Here is a 26,832-nt window from a genome sequence, read left to right as displayed (position 1 = left end):
CTCATATAACCGTCGAACCGGTATAGTGGTTAGCGTCACTGACAGCCATGCCGAAGGTCCCAGATCCCAATCCCAGAGAAGGCATGGGTGTTTTTAAAGTGTCGCCGCGACGTTTCGGCACTCTGATGGAAGGGGCTGAGGGGTGCGAGACCTTCGGATCCGTCCCGCCGGGGTGCTCTTCATCAAAATTGGGGGGCGGAACTGAGTTAAATCGGTACTGTCACCTGTACGATGCTCAAGGCTGTTCTCAACGACAGGCGTAACGTGTGATCCTTGCCACGAGGAATTGGCTTCGGGTGATGTAATGACATCCTTGCCACGAGGAATTGGCTTGGGGTGATGAGACATGTGACCATAAGTAACAACAACTCTTCTCACATATTCCTCTGAGCAATACGTCAGCGATTGAAGTAGCGAACTGCGCACATTTTGCTTCTAGCTGTCTAGCCGTTATAAACGCTACTTCGGCTGCTGACGTGCAGTTTTGCCTCTAGCTATTGTCCATTGCTCTAGTTCCTCTAGCTATTGTCTCTGCTAGCTATTGTCCATTGTTCTAAAAATATAATCTCTATAAAATTGTGGGGAGCATAGCGCACCCACACTGATGACGGGCAATAAAAAAGGAATGGGGTCCTAATTAATTATCAAGGAATAAAACTATATGTGGAATCTGTGGCAACGTTTGTCCTCGAGTGTCATCTTTCCAACTATTCAGTAAAACCTCTCCAAGTCATTACGACGCAAAGAACCATTGCCATTCCATTGCAGCTTTCTTCAAGTCATACCATTACAATAAAGGCATTACGATGTTTAAAAGAGAGGGCGGATTAAGGGGTTATTGCTACTTTAAATTATAATTTTGACTTACATATTTTATATCTTACATATTCATAAGCGTATTCTCTACTATTAAATTGACTATTGTATCTTCGATGTAAACTGACGTGGTTTTATAATACTATTTTCTATGTGTGGTAGTTTTGTTTTTAAAACTAGGTACTAAGATTTATTTGTGCGAGACATTATCACGTCGGGATAATCGCATAATGTTTTGAGTAGTGTGTGTAAGTAATGCATTTATTTTTCATTTTTATTTTTCAATAGTCATTTTATTTTATTGTGTATTTTATTTTTATATTTCAATGCTCAAAAATTAATGTGGAACTAAACGTAATACTGTTTGTTCTCTTGGATTATTCAAGTTTTGGGGTTTCAGATTATCATCTTTTGAGATATCGCACTGGATCATAAAAATCTGAATAATCAATATTGCATTATAAATTTTATTTAACAATTATTTCTGAATTTCTAAACGTGCAGTTTTAATTTGTTAATTTCTAAATCGTTAGTTTAAGATTGCGTTATCATTTTTAGAAAAGAGTGTAACACTTGTAGAAGTACTGTACTGCAATTTTTTTATTTCAATTATTTTACAGTTTAGTAATTCTAGAATCAACAGCATTCGCGTTATATTCGAAATTGAATCACATCGATGAATGTCAAAATCGGAATTTAACTCTGTTTAAATATATATAGAAATAGATGAATATCAGCATAAATGATTAAGAGATGTGAATCATCTTACGCATCATTTTACGCTTTATTAAACATACCTGATGCGAAATATTGCAAAGCTTCCAAAAGTACTTTTCTGAACGTCGAAAAGTTTAGCAATGAAAAATTGTAAAGCAAAACGATGGCTTCAAATACGACCAGGCCTGACTTGATTCAATTTTCGACCTTGACAAACTTCACACAATGCGTATGAAATCGCAGAGAACGAGCTTAAAATGGGTGCTTATGACAACTGAAGGAGGTTTTCGAATTCTTGAGGTCCCAATTCGAGAATTGAATGAACGGATTTTTCTCAATAGTGCTCCTACCATCCTGTAAAGGGGGATAAAATGGCACAAATCGAAAACAGTTTTCTCCTAAAGCGAAGACATATTTCTTCTTCTAGCATTCATCCCGATATTGATACTTTCTTTTCGCATTAGGATTCTTCCATTCCTGATTTCATTCCGCTTTATGAACTCGTGACTCGGGAAAAAATCACAATGGAATTCGAAACAAAAAAGCAAATAAATAAATAAAAGAAAGAAAAGAAAAAAGAGGTGTTTAAACCGATGCAGGATCGAATCGAAGGACTCCAGGAAAAAAGTAACAAAGAAAATGCCAAGCAGTGTGGGGAGGGTAAAAAAAAACGTCGCCGGGAAAGAATGGTTTTAGCTAGGCAATGGCAATCTTTTCTAAAGGATTAAAGTTCCAGAGTAGACGAATAAGTTCTTTTCACTAGGCGGTCGCAGAACAAAGAAGTGAAGTCGACAGTTTTGACTGGGTTTTAGGTTTCTTTGTAACTCTTTGGTTTTGTTTACCACTCGCTGCATTTCTTGGGTGTTAAAGCTTCTTTGGAATATAAAAATGCCCAACAATGAAAGATTAAATGAAGTGACGCCAAGGATGAGGATTTGTCTGGCCATATTTGCCAAGATGATATCTGTATATAAATGCTTATTTTTCTTTCGATATGTATCGCAGAGAGGTTTTATATAAATAGCCTTGTAAACTGATATATATAAGGAGCTCCAAAATTGTTATTATCTCCAGTCTAATAACCATATCGTAAATTTCTTCGCCCTGGAAACGCTCAGAGCTTATTCTTTCTACTTCTCACCTCCTATTAGGTTAAGCTTTTAAGTTCATGTTATCATCTTATACGTCCTGATAAATGTTGTTGTCATAAGAAAATTTTCAGTCATAAGTCAACCTAATGAAATACGGTTAATTGCCAAATCTCAGAGTTGTTGTTATTCAGAGTTCCGTAACACTGTGAATATAACATTCAAATTAAAATTACGCGTTGCATAATGTATAAAATACCAGAAATGGGCACAGACCATTTTCTCTCTCCTTTCTGCATGCCGTCGGGACGTAAGTATTGCACACTCGGCGCGTGTTCGAGAGGTCCAGGTTCGAGTCTGGCTAGGGTATTGCTCATGTTTCTAGTGTCCAGCTTCATAATAACCTAATGACTCTACAGTAGCACCCGCATTGAAAGATGGTAGATGATGATTCTTCACCATCAGGATTTGGCGATTCCGTACCCTAATCACCAGACGTCCTTTAAAGTTGGGAGTACATCCGGTATTTTCTCCCTTCTTTCTGCATGCCTTCGTGATATAACGGTGGCGCACTCGGCGCGTATTCGAGAGGTCCAGGTTTGATCCCTGGAGAAGGCATTTTTTTTCTTCATAATAACCTAATGATTCTACAAATGTAGCTAAAGAATGAGTACTGAATATAGACTAGGAAAAAATAATTTGTTTATTTTATTTTTAATATCACCTCTAATTGCTCTAACTCATGCGATCTATTATTTGATTCTTATAGTTTATAATATATTTCACTGATATTTTTATAACCTAGTGCACAATTTATTATGATCGATACACTTTATTTCTTTTTTACCATATGTTGCATTCTTCGATATATAATAATCGTTAGCACACATTTTAAGAGTTCTTTTTTAATATAACTATTTCTTTTTAAAATGCTTTAGGTTTTATATTTGAAAACTTAGCACATGCGAGAACATAAAATTATTCATGGTTACTGATCTAGGTTAATTTTGTTTTCCATTATTTCATATTTATAAATTTCTGGGATACTAAGGAAATATGAAATACTCAATTTTATTTTAAGCACATGCTTTAATAATCATAAATTAATACATATTTATCGAAGTACAGCATACATATATGTACAGATTATTATTGCGGATGCATGCATTTAATTAAAAGTTACTTATTTTCTAATACTTGCTTCAGATTGTCAACATGTTCATCTGTTAGATAATAATCGTTTCATGAATAATTTATTTCAATAAATACAAACAAATTATATATTTAACTACACCATGTCAAACTATCCAATAAAGATTTATACCAACATTATTTTATTTTATTTTATTTTAAATATTTATTTCAGACGACCTTTTTCAAGCTTAAATGCATGTTTGTAACTTCTAACGATTTTTATATGAAGAAAATATTAAAAAATTAAACCTTTGAAGAATTTATTATTCGTTCAGTTTTTTTTAGAAAATTAAGAGACTTTACTAAACGCTTTCAGCCTATCATTTAATGCACTTTCAATAAATTTTTGCATATTAATTTAAATGTAAGTCAAATAAGTGATAGTACATGCATTTAAAATTCGTGCTTAGATAAACACAATACAATATAAGCAAAATAATTTTGTCATTTGATTTGTTAGTTGATCAATGGCTTGAGAATAGAATTGGAATTTAAAATTCCATGTTATTTTCTTCCAGGTTTAGCCTTTTACATTTGTTTTTTATTCTAATTATAATCTCTTCAATACCCTCAAAATCTATCATATTTCATTTGCTCAAATAATTCATTTGAATTTTTTTTTTTTTTTTTTTTTTTTTTTTTTTTTTACAATCATCAGTTTTCTGAGAGTAAACAGAAATAAAAATAAGTAAAATATCTGAAATGTTTCAAATTTTAAATTACGTCCAAAGGGGCGTTTTTTAACGTCTTGTGTGTTATCTTTATTTATTAAATATCATATTCTTTGCACTTAAACCATAAAATTCAGTTCAACAGCAATGTTGTAAAATAATTTGAAAATGAGCATATCTTTAGAATTTAAGATAAATAGTTTCGCGAACTGGAGATAAAATGGTGTTTTTCCCCGTAGAGTGTTGCCATTGCTCGCTTTTAAATCGTTGAGTTTGTTAATCAAGAATTCGTTAAAATGTTACAAAATATGAAATCGATAATAAACCAAATTTCAAATCTCATATTGTTTTTTTGAAAAATTCAAAATTGGATGACTGTAAGTACCATTGTTTTATCACAATGCGAGAAACATAGATACATTCATGCAAGTTCTTCATTATTTAGTTTCTTCAAATATAATACAGGGCGATAGTATTTGGTGGCAACGATGTGAAAAGTGATAAAAAATTACAGTTGAGTTCTATTTACATAGATTGCAAGTATCCGGAACTCTAACTCTTCGCATGACATATTCTTTCTTCTAGGACAAACAATAATCTTATTATTAATTTAATTAGACTACTTTTGTTGTTTAAATCAATACAAAAAGATAATATAATAAAATGCATTGTGAGAAATTCTGCGAAGTTCAATAGTTGATTCTTGATTTTCAATTTCGTTTCCATCGCAATGCACAAGAGCGACTATTTCGTTATCAGTTATTTCGTATTGGTCATGATTCTTCACTCAACTTTCGAGGCAGATAGACCTCGTGTGCTTTGCCATAATCAAATAAACCAAATCAGTCATTCGGCTTTCGATTTCTTGTAAAGATGCATCTTGACATCCAGGAATCCGTTGCAGTAAAGATAAAATCATTTATGAGGTTAAATCTATGATTTCCGTTTTCATACTCTCATCACAGCCTTTAAGTTTCTTACATAGTTCAGCATTTTTTGTTTTCCTTACGTCAGCGAAGGCCCGTGTCATCCAATTAGCAAAACCCCTAAAATAATGATGCATTTCAATTTTTAAATCATATTTTGTCCTTCTTTATTTTCCAAGTCTGGCGGCTATCGCAAGTCAAAGCAGCCGGAGTCCTTTGGTATACTGAATTCAGAAACAGCTTCTGATAATGCCTATTTCGCACCCACTTTAAAATGGGTTCCCGCTCACACAGGGATTCTAGGCAATGAAGCCGCTGATCTGAGGGCCAAGCAGGCAGCCAACTGCACGGATATATTAGAAAGACCAACTAAACTGCCTTGGTCTCATATTAAGCGAACATGTATGACAAGTCTGCTAAAACATTGGCAAAGTAGATGGACAGAGGCAGAGGCAGGACGAAGGACATTTCGCTTATTGCCAAAAGTTAATATGGAAATAAAGACCCACTGTGCTAGTCTAACACAGTTCTTGACAGGTCATGGACCAATCCCAGTGTATCTGAACAGATTCAGACTTAGGGATACTCCTTTCTGCGAATGCGGAGAGGAAGGCGACACGGACCATTATTACTTCCATTGTGTACATACAAGAACCTGGCACTTGAAGAAACCAGCGGACTGTCCCTGGGCAATGTGGACGTCTAAGACACTCAAAAACAGAATAGCCCTTGATAAAATAGAGAAAATCTCAAGACACTGCCTAAGCAGAAACAACCGTGAATAATATTATGTTTCAAATGTTCAGAACTTAAATCAGATAACCAGAACAACGCTTAGTGCCTGCAGTTATCAATGTGTAAAAATTGTTATTAGTATGTAATATTCAACCTTGTTACTTTGGATTCTTCACCGCCGTGATGGTATATAATACCGTTTGGTTCTAGTACGTGGTCGGAAGCCATCATAGCGGTGCACTCACTCACTTACTGTAGACAATAGCATCCTGAGATAGTTCCGTTTTATTCTTTTCCAAATGTCCTGATCCACAGGCAGGTACAGGGCGATTGCATTGCGGTGGAATAGTTAGAAACATAGTATCATTGCTTTAATGTTACCAACTTGAAGCTATTCTACTGCATCAGGGTGCGTTGCAGCATTATCTAGCAAAAGACGGCTTTCTGGGTAATATTTTTTTCAGAATTTCTCTGTTGAAAGAAAATGGACCAGTCTTTGAAAATTTTACTGCTCCCATATGTGTTTTTCTGGTTGTAGTAGTTTAAAGGAACAGCATATTTGTAAACTGGTTAAGAGGATATTGAGACTTTCCAATCATCACGAATTCCATTTTGATGTTTGTTGTATCATTACTTCATGCTAAAACTGTCAGTCATTTCTTACTCTGCTTATATATACGGCGGCTGCCTTTTCCGTTCTGGCTGCAAAACTCTTACTAGGTGGGATTTTGTAATTAAGGCGTGACTCAGCGCAGTTAAATATTTGGTCATCCATTAGGATTCCAGCTTCTACGATTTCCGGAAATAGTTTCTTGAGTGCTTCCATTTCTTCAAAATTCGATGACAGTTTTTTAAGGCGAACAAATGACTGAGGGAAACAGTACCGTTTTTTCCACCAGTCGAGCCAATCAATATTTTCTGTGATATTTGGGGCCTCTTCATAGAAATTATTAGGAAAAGGAACACATTTTGCTTCAAAAATAGGCCGTGACATAAGCATACATTTGTCTCTGAACTGTGTAAATCAAACTTGCAAAGCTTCGTTCATTTTTGTTATATTTACATAGTTTCATAGTTTTTCTTTCTCTTAATGAAAAATCCGTATCTTGATGCACACCATGCAACTATTTCTATTCGTTTCCTTTTCCACTTTCCTACTGTTACCCGTTAGTCATCAGGTAACTTCTGCGTTGTCTCATCTTTTAATTACTACGAGTTCTTGATTCATCGATATAAGCATCTTTCAGCTTGTAATAAATTTCAGCTTGTAAACACCACAGTGATGTTTGTCAAATTAGACAGAGCACACCCAGTCACGTATGCATGAGCAGTAACAAATGATAAACGGATTCGCGTACAATAGCAAACTGCACTGCAGTGAATGACAGACAATCTGAATCAAATTGTACATGTACGTACCACGCGATAGTGTCAGAAGCAGGAAGAACAAAAAATGATAACTGCATTCACACCTTGCAGTTCTTGTTGCCGATTACTTTTTGATGGTATATCGGATAATACGTAATTTCGGACAAGCGAAGACTGTACCATACTTCATTAGCACTAGTTGCCGTACTTCTTTGAAGCGTACTTTATTGGAATTATAAAACCAGAGACATTGCCATAGAAACGCCTTCTGAACCGTGAACTTTAAATGCTGTAGTTTCAGTTTTATTTTTATTTTTTTTTCCTCTGTAAAATTCTTTCTTCCATTTCTTCGCGCCCATCAGCTAGTTCTTCACAGAGAGCTATCAACATTCACATAGAAACGTTTTTAACTTCTTTAAACCATTTCATTAAAATATTTTTGCCGGTTTCCAGTGATTATACGTCCCGCAAATCATTCAGAACTTTTAAAGAAGAAGGCTGGATTCTAATGTGCTTTAACATCATTCTTTTCTACTTAAACTTTTAATAGCTCTCTTATACTTTACCATATTTAAACAAGCAAGCCGACAATTTTCTCAAGTTTCTATCGGTATATATCTTCATTGCACAAGTTTTTACTCGCAAGTGCAAGCAAAGAATCAAAGAAACACCATGGTGTGAAACTTCTCTTGACTGAAGAAGAATTTCGCTTAATAGTGAACAAAACAAAAGATATATTGCAAGAATAGTTATTAGCAGTACTGTTTAGTGTTTTCATAAAGCCAGTATTTTGTCAACTCACGTCAAATTTCAAAAAACGTAATCGAAATAATTATTTTATGTTTTATAACTATTATTAGGAAATCAATACTAGAAAATCTGACGTTGGCAAGATATGACATCCTTGCATGCCATATTAAATTATACACATTTTTGCTGCGCTTCATTTAAACTTACTTCCTTGACTTGTTTTAATTTGATTAATATAACTCTCAACGGACTTTGAAATAGTATCAAACATTGCAAATTTTGAAATTAAACATCTCGGTTAATTTTTCTCGTTTGTTCACAAACTTCTTGTAAGTTTATTTTATCATAAGGAGTATAAAACTTTCCCAAATATACTAAGTATAAGAAACGGAAGATCGTCTTAAAACTTGGATTTCGTTATTCGTTGAAAAGTAATTTTTTAACGAATTTGACATTTCTAAAACTAAGTATTTTAATTATTTAAAACAGTTCCGCAATTGGTAGTATATGGCTATGACCAACTATTGCAAAAATAAAGGGCGGGTAAGGACTTGTAACTGAAATAAGGGGGTTATATATATACTGTTACGAAATGTCAAGGCGCGGTGAAATAGCTTCCCCGCAAAGCAGTTTTAGGGGTGCCATAAAATGACAAGGGAAGGAAGGGTTGCCATATTTGGCGAGAAATCGCACATTTGGCGACAAAATTAACGATATACCATGGACGGTTGGAGAACCTTCTGGAACGAATTCTTACCGGTTTAGCCCAGAATGTTCTCGAACACAAGCTCAAAGCTATAAACCCTGCTGGCCCGCAGTCAGTTAGTGTGTCTCAGTGTGTGTGTGTGTGTGTGTGTGTGCCTCGTCTAGTGAGCTGATAGTCAGTCATTGAGCGAGTGTCTCGAAGTCTAGCGCAGAGATGGTCGTCGAGTGCATCGAGCGAGTCTTTTAATGTATCGTCGAGTCTGTGCCGAGAGCTATACTCTTGTGTATCGTCGAGTGCATCGCGTGAAGGGTCTAGAGAGTACGTGGAGTTCCGAGAACAACCAAGCAGAGTTGAGAGCTGTACTCGGGTGCTTTGCAGTGAAGCTGTCTCCACCGTTATTGCCTGACAGTGTAAAGGCTGTGTGGCTGAACGTGTCAGCGTGTTTATAGTAGATCTTCGACGACTGTAGAAAGTGACTTTTGAAACTGTCCTGATTAATATTGGTAAATAAAGTGTGTTTCGATACTTCATCAAGTGTCGTCGTTATTCACTCCAAATCTACGAACCCCGTACAAACGTGAAGGAAGAAAATAACGTAACAACTGGTGTCAGAAAAAAAAAAAAAAAAAAAAAAACGCAACAATACGTTTAGTGCTGCCAATTGCAGTAAAAACGCCAAGTGCCTAAGTAAAGGTTACAGTTGTCCCATACACAAAATTTTAACGTTTTATGGGTAATCGTTTCTGAGATATGTGAGATATATACATACATACGTACGAAGGTAGGTACGTATAGACGTCACCTAAGAATTCTTTTAAGTCCACTTTAAATCAATTTTATAATCCGTTTTGGTAAACAGATTCATTTTGTCTGTTCATGCATATACTCGTCACGCAAAAAAATCGTCGAAATGGATTCAAGAATGATCAAAATGGTATTTTGGTAGATATATGATACGTAAAAGTTTTACAATACTTCCTTTCCTTCGTACAAGGAACTAAAAAGCTTATTTACATGATTTTCATATGCCTATACTATATTAATTTTTTTTTAAAATTCTTCTTATTATTAGTTTAAAATCGAATAACTTTATACTTTATAAATTAAAACATATTTAGTATTAAAACAACTGTTAATTGAAACTTTGAGTAAATTTTTTCATTTTTATTTTATTTACTTTTGCATTACCAAGCTGTTTCCTTAAATAGTTTTTTTTATTAACAAATTCTCACTTAAAAGAAATACTTCTTTAAATGTATTTTACTTATTTGGTGACTTCAAAAGACCGTAGATCGAATAAACTTCCTACTAAAATGTGATGCTATATTTCTTTCTTTTTTTTGACAAGAATTACAGTACAGTTAGACACTTTTTTCTTTCCCGTGATTCCACAGTCTTTAAAAGAGCAAGAACTCACTTACAACCATTATAAATAGCAGTGTCTAACTCTCCATATAATCAATATGTCGTATAAGGCAGATAGCTAAATCTTTTGTTGAAAGGCAGTTTGTTCTCTCTTTCAAATTGATTCAATTACTCACGTACGACGTCTGTGCTCAGCCATGGTATTGGCAATACTAAATTCTGAGGCTTTTACAGTGCATACAGTAGTAGGAATTAAAATCTACTTTAGAATTTAGAAGTAAAAATAATAGAAGGTAACAATTCTTTAATGACGAATAGTTTTAAAGAGATATTTAAATTACAAAACGTCACAAGAAATTATTGTGATATTGACATTGGAATAATACTTTTCCTTTAAACATTGTTCAAGTAAGTATTTTTTCAGCAAATTTAAGTGATAAAAAACTGATATGAAGCAAATTGTTTCTAACGTAACTTATTGTGATACAAGAGTAATTGTTTCCTAGATTTTCCGATTTCTAGAGTACATTTAAAGCAATAAAATCAAATTTCAATTATTTTCAAAAGGTTTTAGAAAATTTTTCACTGTATTACATCTTTTTTTCTAAACATTAGCTTAAAGTCGGAATACTCTATACCAACAATGTTAAATTGGCCATTATCGATGTACGTTTTCTCAAAACCTACTGTAGATACACGCTTGAAATGTTTTGTGTAATTAAAGTACACCTGTCGGATTATATTGAAATATTTTGAGTTTTAGAGTAATTTATAGAATATTGTATTAGGCATTGTAAAGTTTAGAATTTTTTCTCACACACACACACACACACAAAAAAAAAAAAAAAAAAAAATCCTAAATTATATTTCTTAATTTATCACAATAAGCTCATTTCAGTAAATATTAGGAAACATGATAAATAAGCCATAAAAATTTACATGCTTGAGGAGGAGTAAGGAGTAGTTTCTGAGAAAAGGTATATCGAGTATAAAATAATCCCATTTAGAGAAAAACGTATTTCTATGTAAAAATCATCATTTATCAAAACATTCGATGATAAATTAAAACTAGATTTCGTACGGTTCTAATTTTCATAGAGATAGATGCATGGTATTTATAAAAGTGTAGAGAATTTGAAAATGTCAAAATTCCAAATCAGCATTTCTTGAAGATTTTTGATTTTCAGTCCCCTCCCTTGAGAATTGTATCTTTGCAGCATAATTTTAATAGCAATTCAAAATACTACAACTGAAAATCAGCACTAGAAAAATAGCTCACCTCGTAGAATAATAACAGGATTGTAAGAGCAAAACTATTGTAATGTAAGCATATTACTATCCAGTTAGTATGTACATGATAAAAATAATATTGCAAAGCAGTTTAAATGATATTGAAAATCCAGTCAATGTGTAAATTAATTACAAGTTTAATTTGATTATCTCTGTAAAAGTATTGTAAATATGAATTCAGATAATGTTTAAATGTACACATAGCTGTCATGACTTTATGTAATGTAACTTGTATAAGACAATGTTTGTAATCAACGTATCTATGCTTATACACAGGCCTTGTATGCCCATGTAATAATTATATTTATATTTTTACACAGAGGAAAATATTCCCCTCTGCCAGAATGACTATTAACTAAGACTTTTACAACAAAGTCAGGTCAGTGGTTATATCAGGCGACGCTCATTACCCCGTAAATAAGAGCGAATAATTGTTTCTTAAACTGAGCATTTAATGATATTTAAATTTTACAGGATATGTTTAATAACATTTAAAAAGTTCATAGTTGGAAAGCTGCACTAAAACTGAAAAGATGGATATAGTTACATATTTTAAAGAATGATTTTTAGAGCCTAAATAATGAGAGTTTCAGGCATTAAAGCAAGCATTGTTACATGTTTACGTGTATGAAGCTTCAAAAAAGAGACAAAATGTATTCCTCAAAGTTGAAACAATAATTTAGAAAAGAACTCCGGAAAAAAGAACTGTTCAAACACAAAATGAAATCGAATGAAAATTCAGAGCAGTTATTGCAACAGTATTGTAGTGCAGAAAAAATATGGAAACTTTAAAAAAATATTTATAGAGCGATTAATATACAGCTCTAGGGATCCTATTAATATTCAACTTCTTTCTTTCTTTCTTTTTTATAGCCCAAGTTGTTAGCCAAGAAGGGCTATTAATTTCGTTTTGACATGCTGAGTTGAGTCACTTTTCAAACTGTTGCCACCAAATATTATCGCCATGTATTATATATTTAAAGAAACTAAAAAAATTGTGAAATGTTTCAGATTTTTAAATTACATCCAAAGGGGCGTTTTTTTTTAACGTTTTGTGTGTTACCTTTATTTATTAAATATCACGTTCTTTGCACTTAAACCATAAAATTTGGTTCAACAGCAAAGTCGCAAAATAATTTTAAAATGAACCTATCTTTAGAATTTCTGATACACAGTTCGACGTGCTGGAAATAAAAAGGTGTTTCACCTCCCCCGTAGAATGCTGCCATTGCTCGCTTTTAAATCGTTGAGTTTGTTACTCAAAAATTCGTTAAAGTTTTGTAAAATAGGAAATCGATAAACTAAAAAAAAAAAAAATTAAACAAATTCCAAATAAAAAAAAAAATATTATTATGCAGAAAAATATTTATTCTAATAAGATCAACTTGTAATACCTTTAATTAATAATAAAATAAAAAATAAAAAGGGGGATATACTAGTTTTTCTGCAATAGCTTTGTTCAAAAGCCTAAGCGCAAAAACTTTTATCATACAGGAACACATTTATTCTAAAAAGTCTATATATAATACCTTTAACTTTTATTTGAGAGTGAAGAAGACGTGGAAAATACCGGTTTTCCTGTAATAGCTCTGTTCAAAAGGAGCTAAAAATGTCTAACGAAGAATGAAAAGATAAACCATGGATCAAGAAGGAAGATCGTAATTGGAAACTTCTGCAAAGAAAAAGAAATCAACACGAACTGCAAACGTTTCATTATAAATTGACGATCCCTTCAACATTAAGAGTGGAACAGCAACTAAAGTAGAATTTAAAGTCAGGGTAGATTATAAACCTTCTTTAAATTCTTGATGAAACTTCCCATCAAAGGGAGAATGCTACATGCCTGTCCTCTTTACACCCAGAGGGGTGACAACCTTCTTCCTTGGGTATCTAGGGATTATGAGTGTCTTTGTGACAAATGATGACTTTAATAGTGTTTTCAAGACGACATTATTGACTACGTGCGCTCTTTTGTGAAAAGAGGCTCTTGGTGAGAATCAAGTAAGAAGACATCAGGAAGAGGGAATTTGCTGAAATTTGAGCTTGGACGAAATGAGCTATTCGTTGTTGAACATACTCGACAGGTACTTAGTAATGCGGTGGGCTTGACAGGAAAGGAGACAATTCTGTTGTAGGGGATGGAGAAGTTGCAATTTTAAAGGGATAGAGAGTTTATGTAATGTCTAAGCGCGATAGAAAAAAGTAACTAAGTATATTGTTTTTATGTGATTACAAGGTTTGGAATTCGGTAATGGTTGATTAAAGAATATAATTTCCTCCGCTGTTGCTAGAGTATTTTATATTTATAGGTATATTTTTTGCTGTTCGCTCGGAATACATACTTTCCACTTCTAGAAGTTATCCATGCCAAGTAACATAACAATAATCAACGTAAAATCCATTTTCGGGATCAGTTAATTTAACCTTCCAGCACACGCACTTGGGAATTTACATGAGCACGCGCGCGTCGTTATTTTTTTTTACGACAACCGTATTTCACCGTTTTTGGCATGAAAAACGACAGAAATGAGTGAATATTGATAATAAATTCGCTAAGAAATAAAATATTAATCTTATTATTGCAAAATACAAAGGATATCACATTCAACTATAAGTAAATTACTTTAAAGTTCTTATGTTAGTGAGATGGAAATGCAATGATGTATTTCATTATAGAAAATTTTAAATTTATTATTTAATAATTATATTTTAAAATCGGAGCTAATTTTAATATTCATCAAACAGAAGTATAAACAATAAAAAAGGAAAACACCTTGGTAAGGGAAAAAAAGTAAGTTTAGCGTTACTTAATTCTGCAAGGAAATTTACTTCTTACTGGTTACAACAACGCACTTTAAACCAACTTTAATGATTTTATTTATTTCTAAAAATAGAAATAAAAGAAAATAAGGAATTATATATATATTATATATATATATATATTTTCCCATGAAAACCGATATAAAACTTACAGAGCCAAATGTATTCAAATTAAAATAATACACGGCAATTAAAAACACAAAATTACAAAATATTTGAGAAAAAAAATATTTTCCGAATTTTAAAACACGACTACGCAGGTGTCGTAACTTTTATGGAAAAGCTGCCACATAGCACAAAAGCCCAGTTAAAAAAAAAGTCAAATGACTTCCTGATGGCACATTCCATGATGTGAGGATGGGTAGAAAGGAGGAATAAAAATTACCTTCAGACGTCTCAGCTTCGATATGCGAAAAATGTGCATTAAAAACTGAATTTGTAAATTTTGCGCGTGCGCGCGTTCTGGAAGGTAAAGAAAGGCATAATAAAACTAATAAAAAAGGCTTTTGTGAAAGAAATTAAGTGAAAGAGAAAACTTTTATATAATTGAAAGCTGGGCTAAAACTGGTAAAACCCGCTAGTGTTTTTAAACCGATATAATAAGCCGGTACGATATGAGAGTGAAAAATTACAGAAAATTTTGAGTTTTCTTCCGAATAGTTGATGCGTTTTTAAATTAATATATTAATAGATTCGAAGTTATGTATTTATATATAGATACGTAGATCCATACTGAAGACGAAACTTGGCAGCTGAGTAAGATTGTTTCAATTCGCATTTGCAGCCTCAATTTACTTGGCACTCTAATCGTGCCTATTCAGGAACACTTACATTTTTAAACTACTGCAATAGGAAGGAAAGCAGCACTCCAGCATCTTGACAGCAAGCCATCAAAAAGTAAAAGTGCGCAATTATCCAATATGGCAGCCTATTAAGAGAACTTCAGTTCTTGAAATTTTGAGTTCACGTTTAGAATTAGCTACGTCATCAGCTTTATGCAAACCACGTGACATAGACTGATCTAGAAATGACGGAGTGCAAAGGAAGTTATTACTTTTTTTAGTTTTTTAGAATACAGAAGAGAAATTAAGGGTTATTGCCCGGTTAAATTATAATTTTGAGATCTACGTATGTTTTATCGATACTTACATATTTTTTATCTTACATATCTTCCCCCTGTAAAGAGAAAAATTCTTGGCGACAAAAAAGCCTTTTCAGAAAAAGTACCTAAAGTCTTAGCAAAAAAAAAAAAAAAAAAAAAAAAAAAAAGGAAAATACAATTTTGAAAAATAATCATAGCATTTTGATTTAATATTTTTTAAAAAAATAACAAAATCTTGTATCTATCATTTTTAAGAATAGCAAATTGAAAATTCTATTGAAAAGTCTGCAAGCTGATTTTTCTTTGAAAAATGCTGTATAGAATGTCCTAATTCTTTTGGGAAATAATAAGAAAAGCTCACAGTTCTAGAAAATCTTTTCTTGAATATCATAATCATAATATTTTACAGTCCTTGTCTTGAAAGTTCTTTCGTAAAAATTGTTATAAATATAATAGAAAACCAAAATTTTCTTTTACATTTTTTTACGAAATTTGTATTAAAATTATTTAATGCTTATAAAACTATCCACTTTTTTTAATCATAAAGCAATGTAAAATATACTTTAGAAATTAATAACAGTAACTAATAAAGTGCAGTGCAGTAATAGAACAGTTTTGACTAAAATGGGCAGGTCCTCACAAAGCAAATTGCAGCAACAACTTGCTGATGGCTGTAGGTTTCATATACAGCAGAACCTAAAAAACTCCGGTCCTTAAAAAAGGTAATTCGCTTTTAGTATTGCATAGTTATGTTTGCATTTATAACTTATGGCCATAAAAATCTTAAAATTACTTAATTTAAGTACAAAAATAAATATATAAAATATACAAAAATCAGATATAAGAAAGTTAAAATTTAAGACGTATAATTTGTACATTCAAGTTTTTATAATTTTGTAAATAAAAGTCTACATTGCTTTAAAATGATAATATAAACCATCTAATTTTGTGACTATAATAAAGGAAAATAATTAAAACTCATAATTATATCGAGTTAGTAAGAGCTTTTAATATATTTCAAATATAAAAATATGTGCACGTTGTAACTGTTGCTTTATAAGCACTCTATAGGAATACATGTTTAAATATTTTGGTGTATATATTTTGCCGTGCACATATGCGAGTATATTATCTATTTTGGTGCGTGTTTTAACATATGCAACATAACTTCTGTCTTTCATAAAATTTATCACCTATCTGAGTTGTCTGCTTACTTTTTAATTCTCTCATATCTATCTAAATTTTTTCATATATTTATAGAAAGAATCCAAGGAACCTAACACACCAGAACAGCGTTCTACAAACATCAACTGCATATAAAATGAGAATAATGATATTTATAACTTGATTTTTATAATCTTTTATGTATGTCCTCGATCACTTAACTGATCTTATTTGTAAAGTGTTTACTGCAAAGCTTTCCGCTTCCACTCATTTAAATTATTTGCCTGAGCTACACAGTGAGAATGAAGTTAATGATAATTTAATGTCAGTACTTTTCGTATTAGAACTGAATAAATTACATCAATAAATAACATACCTGAAATCCTTTAGCATCTGCTGCTGGTGTAATAATAATAAAATCATTTATATCTATCGTAAAATGTTGGAAGAAAATTCAATATTTCATCCATTTCCAATGATCGCCGCTTCCCTAATATATGCTTTTTTAAGTTCCTGTACTTCATGAGCCATTCCAACATATAAGATGCTATTAAATTAAGTCGAAGCTTGAAAATATCGATACGCAATGCAACATTTTCCAAAGGACATGAATACGTAATTATTTTGTTATTAATCACTCCGTCCCGCTGGTAATTCCCCAAAACTTTTCGCTCAGTGTCAAATAAAATTCTTCTTGCATCCAAGATTCAGTAAACATACCGAGAATTAATTGGCGGCTTACAACACAACCGAACGTTAACAAATCGTCTTCCTAATCGACCACGACACATTAAATTGTTTATTTATTAAAGATTTGCCATCCTTGTAGCTTAATGGTATTAATCTTGCATAGTTAATATGCCTGAAGTATGCCAAAACCTTTCCTTATTTGGCCCCGAAACCTTTCCAATGAACTGACAAATAATTAACCCTTAATTTTTACCGCGATCACAGCCACCTGGTTTGGGACTTCAGAAACGCTAATAACAAGAAGCTTTTTATTTTTTCGTTGATTCTTCTAAAATAATTCCGGCGCCAGGTTTCATCGGATTCCTATAGCCATTAGATATCTCTGTCACGCGTGTTGCACTAGTGAGGTACTATTGAGGAGCTTCATCAATAATAATCCTGTTTAGCGTGTGGGTGCGATTTCTTTTAGGAGATCTCCTCGTTTTGGCTAATGACAATAAATGGGTGCAAGTTTCTTATCTCTTAGCTATTAATCAATGTTTCTGGTAGCGTGTGGTTTTGTTCTCAGCTTTCTAAGGTCGGTGGAGAAATTTGCATGTTTCGGTTATTATTAACTGTTAAAAAAAATCTTCTCGTATTACTATCCAACTTGTGTCATACTATTTCAAATAAAGATAGGAAACTTTTAGTCTAATGCTACTGTAATTAAATATCAGCGACATCACCTAAATTTCTGCACTATTCAGATTTTAAAATGCTTATAGTTAGAGAAAGCTTTAAATACTATGTGTTCTAATTACTTTTAAATTTGGTGGTTTATATGTTAACTACCGTATATACCCGCGTATAAGTCGATACCGCGTACAAGTCGACCCCCCACTTCGACATAAAATATTCGTAGAAAATGAGAAACCCGCATATAAGACGAGCCCCCACTTCTGAAATCGATCGAGAAACTTCGAAAATTTTTTTTAAGTACTACATTTATTCAAAATCATCTGAGAAAAAAAAGTAAATATACGATAAAAAAATACCTTCGTAAATAAACAAAATCAAAATCCTTCAACGTCCGATTCATGGTCAGATTCGCCAAACATTTCACAAAACTCTTCTGTCGTCATTGGTTCGCCATTATACATATTTTCAGTCTCGAATTCTGTATTGTTACAATCACTACTAGAGCCTTCGTCGTCATTTTTACTTTCAAAAACAACATCATAATCCGTGCCCTCTAGTTCGTTGCTAATACAACATTTTTAAATGATTTTATAATCATTTCAGAGGGTATTTCGTTCCAAGCATCTTTATTTAACCCACTGAGCAATTAATGTAATATCGGGCTTTTTAATGCTGCCTCCCTTTGTAAATGTTGGTCGACCGGAACTAAACCACTCTGCCCAATATTTTCTAACATTTACTTTGAAGGGCTTATTGAGGCAGACATCTAGGGGTTGAATGACGGATGTCAATCCTCCCGGGATTACGGCCACAGTCGTTTTTAGGTGTTTTGTCACTTCTTCAGAAAAGTGTTAACGAAAAGAATCGTATACTAAAAGAGAAGGTTTTTTTGAAAGCTGCTCCCGGTCTTTTATCTCACACATTTTTAAGCCAATCGACTGTTCCGTCAGCATCCATCCATCCCTTTTCATGGGCTCGAAACTTACTCTAGTTAAAGTATGAAACTCTGTGATTAGTTCGTCACATAATTTAAATCATGAAATTACTTCAAATAAGTAAGTGACTTATTTGATAAGTCGTCCAGTTTAAGTGCAGGAAGAAAACAACTGCATTATATAAAGAAATTTTTTAACTTCCGATTCTTTTAATTTTTTATGGCCCCGCGTATAAGTCGACCCCCCACTTTGAAGTCTTTTTTTTTTTTTTTTTTGTCCAAAATTTATCGACTTATACGCGGGTATATACGGTAATTTCCTGACTGCTAATTTGATACACAAGAATGTGAAGGAATTGAATAGCAGCAATTACGATTCCAATGGTTTGCTAAAAATAAGCAAATACATGATAGTTTTATTTATATTTACTTATCTTTGAAGTTAGAATGAGGTTATCTGTTTTAGATATTCACTGTTTTTAAAATTCGAATTAATTGGGAATCTTAAACATCAGACCACCAACTTAAACTTGACAGATTTAAAACTTCAGAGTTAATTCCTAAACTGTAATATCTGCAGCATATAAATTAATGGCGTGTAAGGAACTCCTAAATCACATTTTGTTTTCTAGCAGAACCTTAAAATGCGTACAATATTTTTTTTATCTAATAAAACATCAATAACATACATTACTTCACTTTACTTTTGTTGTCAGCATATTTTTACTTTCATACCTAAATCACGATATGGTAGCTCTGTTTTACAGATACAGAAACACCGCATCGTAATTTTAGATATGAAGGAAATATGCACTGAAAACATTTGCAATATTTTTAACGTGTTTGTGTAATTTGTTCGGTGGGTTTCTAGCGCATATAAAATTATGCACAAGAAAATTTTTTGAATTTGTTTAGAATAATCAATATCCCCCAAACTGATAATCAATATCCTAAAAATATTTCAATAAAACAGCGTTAAAGGAGGATTTATATGTTTCAAAATCAGCCATCCAGACGGAAAAGTGGTTAGTAACTCAGATTGCCGCATCGAAGGGCACATGTTCTAATCCTGAAAAGGGCGTGGATATAAATATATCTGCCCTGTCGTAAGAGTTAACGGTTTCAGTCTATTAGGTGTCTCCATAATAAAATAATAATTAATGTCATACTCTAGCTCAAATTTTTATTCTTGTAATTTCGACAATCTTGGTATGTTAGCTGCAGAATTAAAATGATTGGTTTAAAAATATTTTTCTTTAAACATTTATGCCAATTCAGTTTTAATTAGTAAACCCTGGCTGCCTTTGATCATTTATCTCATGGTTGAATTTATGGTGAGTGGGTTCGTTTCATGCGGTTTTCATGGTCATCCCAACATTGACTTCAATGTTCCTCCTCCTGACGAAGTGGCTTTGAGGTTGATTTGATTCCTCTCTTATTATATTCTTTTTTCTTTAAATTTCATTGATATTTTGAATTGATGCATTGCTTGTTTAAAGAGTTTGGGTTTTAACAATGATTATTTTTTTTATTGAATTTAAAGTATTATTTGAAATTTATTAATTATGAATTCCAATATTTGGTCTTTGGGAAAATTTTTTTTCCAAATTTCTTGTTATATATATTTGTAATAATAAAATTCCATAGTCAAGAATACACTTAAATTTCTAACTGTATGTTCTTTTCATTTTTAATGGCGACGTTCTCTAATTTGAAAGTACGTGGAATTAAATCCATAGCCCCATAGTCAAGTTGCTTTTCCTTCTTATCTACACGTACAGTTATAGAATGTTCTGGAAATATTTAAAGCGAACTGGATTGGCTGACGAGGCTGACGTCATTTCTTGGAAGCTCCGCCTTTCCAGAGGCTATAAAAAGACTCTCAAAGAATACCGGGGGCTTTTTCGAATATCGGGTTATAGAATGTTCTGGAAATATTTAAAGCGAACTGGATTGGCTGACATCATTTCTTGGAAGCTCCGCCTTTCCAGAGGCTATAAAAGGACTCTCAAAAGAATATCGGGGGCTTTTTCTGAAATGTCACGATGCAGTAAACTTCATACAAAAAGTTATTAGTGATTCTTTTTATTTACTCGGGATATCTGATTTTGTAACTGCTATTTCTCCTGAATAATAATAAATGGATCCTGTTTTTTAAACTTATCGTCTGATAATTTAAGCTACGACTACATTTATGATTCTTCACTTGTCTTTTATTCAGGACACACACATATATACATCACATATGTATACATCACATATGTATATATGTGTGTGTGTGAGAGCCATAGTATTTTAGGTTCTGCAATAAAACAAAACAAGCAAGAAAAGAAACAATTTCAATCCTAGGCTAGAAATCAGTCGACAAAGGTAAAAAAAAAAAGAAAAAAAAATCATACTATGATCAGTCATTTTGTTTTTATATTCTAAGAGCAGAGTATGTAATTCATATCTGTTTTTTCTGCTAAAACTCAAAATTTCAATAAAATTCATTTTATGAGAGAAAGAAGAACAACATTTCTATCATTGCTTTGCCGTTAAAAATTTATTGTTAGTATTAAAATAATAACTTACTTCAGAGGTTCTCAATAAATTAATTTTTTGGTGGATCACATCTGATTAAAAATAATGTATTGTTTTGTTTTCCAAATACATGGAGGACAAATATTGTTTTACCTGTCAGGTCCAGTATATTTTCAAATTAATAAAAGTACTGTATTCTAATTCTACTAATTTTTCTATCTCCAAAAACCCCACTTGGGTAATGAAAATAAAGCATCAGTATAATTGGATTACAAATTTTTTAAAAGAAAAGTAACATAAATAGAAACTAAACAAAACTAAATTAACTTGAAATTCAGTGTACGTTTATTCTAAGAACTGGAATGAATACCAAAGGGGTTTAAGTTGCTAATTGCGATTGTCTGCACAGGATTTAAGCTTTCTTTTAATAAAGAAATATTAATAAGAAGACGTTTTGTTTCAGGGAACAAAGAGCAGTGAAACTGAAATTAAAACTTTTTAATGACGCATAAGTCTGAAGATTGTGTCTGAAGACTATATAGCAGGCTATGTGGTTCGTTTTAAGCTTTAAGAATAATCGATAGAATTATGGTTATTTCACTTCAGGGGTATTAAAACATCTTGGCATGATTTGCTGTTTGGTGTTCGCCGAACACAAAGCGGACGGAAATATCGCAGAGAAAATAATGTCATGGTATATTATTTTCTCATATTTACATTATTTATATTCATTGTTGTACAAAACTCTGTGCGAAGAAAGAAAGTAATGATAAAATATCACAATGCTAAAACATCGTAGTGTAAAAAGTTGTCGTAGAAAATATAAAGTAGTTTAAAAAATCGTAGTCCAGAATATCGTGATAAAAATAACATTCCTACAAATCGTAGGAGAAATGTTTGACAAAAATTCTTGAAAAAGACAAACACAATTTTCAATGCATATTGTGTAACGATTTGTTAGCTCAAGATGAAATTAGGAATATTTTTAATTCTAGAATTTATACAAAAAATAAACTGTGTATTTTCAAAACATAGGCATACAAAACAAATAGCGGTAAAGATGAGCCAGCTGGAAATCATCGTGTTTGATAAAAATGTTTGACAATGATAAAAATTTTAATGTATGTTCACGCAATGAATTATTAGCGCAAGAAGAAATCAGGAATATTTTTGCCTCTATGTTTTATATTTTTTTAATTAATTAACAAATTTTTACAGGAAAAAGCAGAATGAAAATTAATAGAATATTAAACTTATGCAGATAAATATTAAAAATTAATACTCTATAGAGTCTTTAGGTTATTTTTTTTAAACAGGAGTGCTTAAAAATGAGAAACGCCTTCGCTGGGAATCGAACTACTGACTTCTGGAATACGCGCCCACCGTGCAGACCACTACACCACGAAGTCACACTAAGAAGGCGGGAGAAATACCTTATATACTTCCCCTTTTAAAGGGCGACTGGGGTTTTAGGGGACCCAATCGCCAAATCCTGGGTGTGGAAAATCATCCTCCACCACACTTTTACTTCGGGCGCCACTCTAGAGTCATTAGGTTATTTTTTAAAGCAGGAGTAATGAAAAAATGAAAAATGACCAACTCCTTCCCCGGGAATCAAACCACGGACCTCTGGAATACGCGCCCAACGTGCAGACCACTACACCACGAAGGCGACAGAAATATCTTATAACTTAATTAATTTCTTCTAGAAAACCTACTTTTAGTTCTTCGCGGAAATATATATAGTACTAAAATATTTATGCAAAAAATGTGTAACTGGAACAAGTTAACAAGTTATGTGTATTAAAAATGTTTAATTAATTCTCGTTATGTTCAGTTCTTGATTGTTTTTTAAAATTCATTCTTGCTTTTTAAATAAGCATTTCTTAGTTAATACAAAAATACAAAATTACGAGGTAAAAATATTCTTCTTTCCTTTATGCATTCACAAATCGTTACTCAAACATATATTTAAAATTTTTAATTTCTGATAACACATGTCTGCGATGATTTGTAGGTGCTTTATATTTTACTACGAGAAAACTGCAAAGATTTTGAGCTTTATTTATTTTCCGTAATGATGTTTTCTTTCCTTCCATTATATTTCGTACTGAGAAGTTTTCCCTTTGCCTTGTTTACTCCGCGATTTTTTACCTGTAAGTTGCAATTCATAATAATAGTAGCCAGTCTCAAAAATGCGTACCTATCTTATCGATGCATTATGACGCACAGTTAAGCTTTAAAAAATAACATTCTAGCACATAATAACTCCAGATCGCAGTCTGAGTCTGAAGTATTCAAGATGACATCAAATTTGATATCAATTTTGTTGTGCTTAGCATTGTTTTCAGATATAACTAAAATATCCTTACTTGGTTGCACAATTTTTTTATGCATTTATTACGATCTTTTATGTTTTCGTGTACAAAATCACATTAATTTATTACTAATTGGTTGTTAAACGAAATGTTTTCGTTTTCTATTAATTTTATATAATTTATTTTATGTATTCTTTGAAAAATCATTATGATAGTTGCAAAAAGATAAAATTAATGAAATGTTGGATGGTACGAGGCTATATTTATTACATTTGTGTGAAATTCTTTAAACTGCTTCTAAATAACTATAACATACTACTCTTCTCAACAATTTATGAATAATCTCTACATATAATAAAAAAGAAAGAGTCTCTGTGTCTTTTAGTTCATGCTGCGCTTAAGCTAATATACGCAGAGTTACGAAATTTGGTATGTAGGTGCATGTAGACAAGAGCCAGTGCACCTGGAAGCGATTTTTTCAAAATTTTAATCAGATTTTTTTAAATTTTATCTTTTCGATTTTATCGCATTTTGAATAGTTTCATTCTTTTACAAATGTGGTTTTGGCAACACTTTTTCATTCAATCGTAAACTGGACAACTGTCTGTTGAAAATCAGCACTGTTGCCACTTGAAAAAATGAGGGCGATAATCCTGTGCAGTTTTTAAATTTAATGTTTCTCTTGGATACGGGACATTTGTTGAGAGAAGGCAACAGGAAGTTGGTTAATTTATTTATTCGGACAATTAATATTTATATTAATGGATATTGCTTATTGTAATTTTGTTATATGTAATATATATATATATATATATATATAGGCTTTGTCCCTGAGGGACTATTGTTTTCGTTTTGCGATTTTGCGTCGAATCACTCTGAATCTCCGATTCAATTTTCAAACTGTTGACACCAAATATTATCGTCCTGTATTGTATTTGAAGAAATTAAATAATGAAGAATCTGCATAAATGTATGTATGTTTCTTTCACTGTGATAAAACAACGGCACCTAGAGCCATCAAAATTTGAATAACGCAATCTTCCATAGAATATGCGCATGTGGAAGCGATAATTTGAATTTGAAATTCGTTTTATTATCGATTTCATATTTTTTAACACTTCAACGAATTTTTGATTAACAAACTAAACGATTTCAAAGCGAGCAATGGCAACAGTGCGCGGAGAAAAAAATTATCTCCAGATCGCAATACTCTGTATCGGAAATTCTAAAGATAGGCTCATTTTAAAATTAATTTGCGATATTTTTGTTGAACTGAATTTTATAGTTTGAGTACGTAGAATATTTAATAAATAAATGTAACACTCAAAACGCTAAAAAAAGTCCCCTTGGACGTAGTTTAAAATCTGAAAACTTTCAGACTTTTATTTATTTATTTTTATTTTATTTTATTTATTTTTGATGAAGTTGTTCTGCAAATTAAATTTCTGCGGTAGTTTTTAAATTTAACGTTTGGTGTTCCTTGAGGCATTTTTCTGGTACATTCAAAAGCCAGACGAAGGCGGGCAGCATAGCTGCTAGTAAAAAATAAAACATGTGTGTTTAGCTCATGGGTTTCGCTGAAAGGATTTATTATTAAACACATCTCGAACATTCTGCTCTTCTGACGAGGACTGATCTTTAGAAGAGTTCTTGGCATTATTCAAATTTTAGCCTCTTTTACAGAATTTTCTTTCAAGCGCCGTCAGCGAAAAATGAGTGTCTGGTTTAGGTATTTAACAAATAGCTAATTTTCGCTGAATCAACTGTTTCACAGATATTTCTAATAACTATTTTTAAAGATCATATATTTATATACATATATACATATGTAATTTAAGTTCATAAATCAGGAGAACCTGAATATAATGTGGCTTGGCTGGTTGGTCCAAGATCATATTTTTTCCCAAACAGTGAATCCTTAGTAAACACCCCTCCCTCCGAAATGTATTTAAAAAGGAATACAAACACTCCTAATACGTATGCCGTCAATATAGTACTCGAAAATATCCTTATTCAACGTAAGAATTAGGTGAAACGTAGGTGTTTCTCCAAGTTATAGAATATGGACAGCTTCTACATTAACAACAGGAAAGTTACATGATTATTAATCATTGAGATAATGGCATAGTATTTCGTTACATTACTTAGCAGAATCAAGGGATTTAAATATTTTAGCATTAGATAGAATACCCAATATCCACCATAGAAACTTTGTGACGGAAGTCTTTTTGTACGTATCCAGTACTTATCATAAATTATTAACAGTTCTAAATACAACGAAATTCTTTGTTATACTAAATATTTTCTAATATGGAAACATTCTGGGAATCGTTTAACAAATTTCAAGCTTTCGATATAAGAGGATAATCCATTTTCCATACCTAATTTAAGCTTGCAAGTATAGTGGTACCTCGGTAGACGAAATTAATATGTTTCTGATCCGTTGGATTTAACATCAAACTAGACATATACCAAACTAAGATTTCCAGTAAGAAATAATGGAAAAGTAATTATACAGGTCTTGTAAAAACATTATTGTTATTATTATAACACTAGAAAGCCCGGCGGTCATACGAAATTACCGCTTTTCTAGATATTATAAACTGTAATTAAAATGATTTCTGCAAAGATGTCTGCTAATCCAAACTGAATTACCCAGGGCAGGCAGCGAAGGCGCACCTTTGCCTTTTGCTTACGGCCCCACGGGGTTTCCCCATTCTACTTCCTTAATTGCTTAAATTAGAGTGCAATGAAGGAAACTACTGGCGGTACATTTCTTAAGTGCCACCGCTAGCTCAATAAATAAAGGTGATTTAAATCAAATGTTAATTCACATGTCAAAGATCTCTTTGTACACAACATTTCTTATGTAGATCTTTCCATCATTTTTAAGCTCGCCTTGCAGAGGAACATCCATTATTTTCAATTTTACGTCCGTTCTTTCACAAACTCTTGAACAGGCAACATAAAGTTGACC

This window comes from Stegodyphus dumicola, chromosome 7, assembly GCF_044657685.1.
Source record: "Stegodyphus dumicola isolate Sdum_Otavi_A_Nest chromosome 7, ASM4465768v1".
Lineage (NCBI taxonomy): Eukaryota > Metazoa > Arthropoda > Arachnida > Araneae > Eresidae > Stegodyphus > Stegodyphus dumicola.
This window is presented reverse-complemented; position numbering follows the sequence as displayed.